Below are 4,184 nucleotides of genomic sequence, written 5' to 3'. Positions count from 1 at the left end.
CAGATGTGGGTTTGTTGACAATGTTGTCCTCTTCAGAATTTCTCCCTTGATCTTCACTGTTTTCCATAATAAGAATCTTTGGTATGTTTCTTTTTGCTCATGGTGCTTGCTTCTTTCCTGGCCTTTAAAGAGATTGGGCTCTCCTGCTGGGGAGCAGAGGGCATTGACCCAAATTTCTTGTGTTAGGAGCCTAGGGCCTGGTTGGTGGCTTTGTGTGCTGGGGCATCCAATGTTGGCAGTTGGAGGCTGTAGGATTCTGGCAGCTTACCTGGTATTGGGCTGGACTCAGCAACACTGGAACTCTAGGGGTAGGATTGGGTAGTGTGGCTCCTGGAGATTTCCTGCTTACTCAGGCCTTTCCTTCCTTTTGCTTTCTTCATCTCCTTTCAGATGGATGTTGTAGGGTGTTTATCCACCTGGGGCCCCTTGGAGGACAGCTTCCCTTACTTTTGCTGAGGCACTGGGAGAGCCAGTTACTATAGAATGCTAATGCACCTGACAGTTTTCTGAGCTGGTTTCCACCAGTTCCCCCACCCTCAATGAGGCCCTTGGAGCTCCAGGTGTTGGTGTTTGCCTGCTCCACCACCTGAGCTTCAGGACCTCTTCCTGGTATGCTGAGGTAGGTCTTTCCAGTAGCTTGCTGGGATAACTCCCATTCTGTACTGCTCCCCTTCCCCCAAGGTAAAAGGGGTCTTTCCAGTTAATTCCTCAAGCTACCTGGTCTACTGGACTGCTGCACCCCATCTTTCTTCTGGTGCAGCTGTTTCAGGGTTTTTCCTGGGGTGATATTTTCTGGGCTTTCAGAGGTTAATAGGGGAGGGTAAGAGAGACTCACCTCTTACTCCACTATCTTGACTCCTGGAAGCAGAAGTCCTTTTTATCTTTTTTTAAACTTCTTTTTAACATTTGTGATACAATTTAATTTATCATTTGGCACTTTTCCCATCATATCCAGTGATATTTCAATGTGATCTGAGAGAATTCTCCACCTTAGGTCGCTATTATTGAAGAATTTCTTTAATGAAAATTTTGGGTTTTTGTATTTGTTTTATTTCTTAGGCATTGCACTGTGGTGGGATGGGTGAGGTATAATGAGCAAGTTAGAAAAAAAAACCCTAAAAACTGCTGTTTCCATTTAGTGAATCATGCAAGACCTTTTCTCAGATTCTTTCTTTCTTTCTTTTTTAAACAATCACAAGTAATTTATTTTTGAGAATCATTTAACATAAATTTATATAAATAAAATTTGTATAAACAAATCCACATTTGTCATAACACAGATGGCAAAGGACAACCAAAAACAAGAAAACTAAATCGGCTGCTATATACAATTGGACACAGTAATGTCATGTACACTAAAAGTCTTTTACAAAATAGTCATCCCAGATCAATAGGAAACCACTCACTATTGAAGGTAGTCATCCTGCTAGATAGGCTGCAGTAGCATCTGTTTTCTCTGTGTCCTCCTTTAATACAACTGGTAATTGTTTTGGTGATTATCACTCTCTTGGAATGCTTCAGCATAGGTGTTTTGTTGACCTGGGCCACTCTAGTCCCACCCCCTGTGCCAGCTGCAACACCCCTCCAGCCTTTCTGTTGTTGCTCTTGCTGCCTGTATACCTCTTTGGGCTGGGTGACTTTGATTTCACACTTCACAGAACCAATCTGACGATATCTGTTTTCTAATAAGTTCTTTACTGGTTCTTCATCTGTATATGTGATAAAACAAACTCCTCTTCTTTCATTTGTTTTTGTGTCCATAGGAAGGTTGATATTCTCAATCTCTACAAATGCTCTGAAATACTCTTTGATTTGTTCTTCAGACGTATCTGGGCTCAGTACACCGACAAATGCTTTTCTGGGGGACTCCTTTCCCTTTAGAGCTTTGGCCCTCTTGAGGTCTATCAACTTGCCATCCAGCTTGTGTTCTCTCAGCTCCAAGACCTTGTCCACATTGACATCTTTGAAAAGCACAAATCAGAATCCCCGTGATCTTCCTGTGACGGGATCTGTTTTTATTGTGCAGTATACAAACTCTCTAAAAAGAGACAGGTGTTTAGCAAGATCTTGCTTGCTTGCTTGCATCCCAGTTTAGCCCTCCAATAACACTTTACCGGGGTCCTGCTGGTTCTTGCTTGCACTGATTTTGGAGCCCTCAGCGAACTCCTCCATGTTGCCATATTCGTTCATGTCCTCCACGGCAGCGGGGCTGTAGGCTGGTGGCAGGTGGCACCGAGAGCCAGTTGCATTGGAGGCTCCTTGGATAGCGCCCGATTTAAAATGGCAGTGGAAGAGGCTTTTTGTCAGTTTCAAGGATGGCTGTGGAGCTAGGTCCTTTCTTGTCAACTAATAATATTAGGGAATAGAGATAGAAGGAGGTTTGGAATCACCTTAGCACAAGATAAAGGAGGGCTACAAATAACCTCAGCTCAAGGCCGCTTTGTCAAGGGTGACAGAAGGGTTAGCTCAGAGAAAGACCTATTAATTCCTTACACCCAGTCAAGGAAATATAAGAGAAAGAGATGTTTGCCTCTGGGTAGCCAACATAAAGTATCACTGGGCACTCAAACTATCATCTAAATTTCTAGATGATGACATACTTTACAGAGAGCTAGAGACAAACTTGCCTTTAGAAAGGTTAGAAGAGAGGCTGATTTTTAGCTGAGATTTGCCTTATGGCTCTCTGGGAATCTGAGGAATTCCTAATGACTGTGAGGATTCATAGGGCTGAGTAACAATTGGTGAAGAGTAAGTAGGTCCAAACATAAGGAGACAATAAAGCTAGGGGGTTGTAGAAGTGAGACTGAAATGTGGGATTCTATATAAATTTTCTTTGGGGGGGTAGATGGAATTCCCAAGATTTTATTTAGTCAGCAAAGAGTAAACTTCTGTCAGGTATTGGTATTAGAGAGTTGGAAGAACCTCCATGGTTGTAGCATCTCAAGAAGAAGAATAATGGACAGTGGGTCATGATTAGAGTCAATATAATGGAAAAGAAATTATGTGGGAGATAACTGTAATGCTTTGACCCACTGTAGCAGTGAGGCCTAGTGGGTGAAGCCTGGTTTGGAGAACCATTATCCAAATAGTAGACCCCTTGAAAATAGAATGGATCAAGCAAAACTCAATGGCTACATAAGACAAAAAAAAATTAAAAAAATAAAATTAAAAAGATTGAAAAAATGAAGCAAAACATAATAAAGAAAAAAACTGACTCAGTAAACTGATTAAAAAGAGAACATTTTAAAATGATCATATTTTTAAATACCATTAGTAAATAAAACAAAAAGAAATTCAATAACAAATTTCAAGCAATCATAAAACTGCCCGGATCTACTAGAACCAAATGGCAAAGAGCAAATAGGAAGAATCCATCAATCACTGTTTGAAAAAAGAAAAGACAAAAAACCTCCAGGAATGACATAGGCAAAATCCAGAGCTTTGAAGAAAATGAAAAAAAAATACTGAAAGCACCTAGAAAAATAATTTAATATCAAGAACCATTCTAGAATTGACTTTGAAGCAGTTGATTTGGGAATATATGTCAAAAGGCAAATTGTAAAGGAGTCCAAACAAGAATAATTTGTCCTGAATGACATTCCTAAAGGAGAAAATGAATGAACTTTTAGAGGAAGAGAGGATTTTATGGCATTCCAGGTAAATAACATAATGAGGCAGAATCATTTAAATGAAAACACGAGAGAGAAGAGAAACCTAGTTAGATAAATATACACTTGAAAAATTAGAAGTGGCTAATTGATGAAGAAATGCTTATATTATAATAGAGAAAAAAAGCATTCCACAGAATTCCACTGTTTTCTAGGGTTAGAGAGGAAAATATTGTAAGACAAATGTATGCCTAAAGGTGACATCGTTTTATATTATGGCTGTTAAGAAGGGAAGAAAAAGCAAATATATTAGAGAAAATGAGTATGAAATGATAACTTAGCTTCACATAATTGACACATAAGAGAAGAATATCCTAATATGATAAAGGAAATTTCATGAATCTTACTCCTATCAGAGCTTGGGAAAAAAATGCTGAACCTACAAACAAAAAAAAATTCAGAGAAATATATTAAACTCAAAATCAAAAAAGGCAGGGACAAAGAAAGAAGAGAGTGAGTTTAAGTGTCAGGATAAAGTAATGATAGGAGGTGTGATAGTCACAGACAAACATAATT

The 4,184-nt window shown here is 39.3% G+C and overlaps 1 pseudogene; it reads right to left on the bottom strand.

The window, feature by feature from the left end:
- Positions 1 to 1,468: 1,468 nt before the first annotated feature.
- On the bottom strand, positions 1,469 to 2,289 carry LOC114047826 (annotated as a pseudogene).
- Between the last annotated feature and the right edge of the window lie 1,895 nt (positions 2,290 to 4,184).

This window comes from Vombatus ursinus, unplaced genomic scaffold, assembly GCF_900497805.2.
Source record: "Vombatus ursinus unplaced genomic scaffold, bare-nosed wombat genome assembly UNPS02014791.1, whole genome shotgun sequence".
Taxonomy (NCBI): domain Eukaryota; kingdom Metazoa; phylum Chordata; class Mammalia; order Diprotodontia; family Vombatidae; genus Vombatus; species Vombatus ursinus.
The sequence above is the reverse complement of the archived record's forward strand: the minus strand, read 5'-3'. Positions and strand labels throughout refer to the sequence as shown.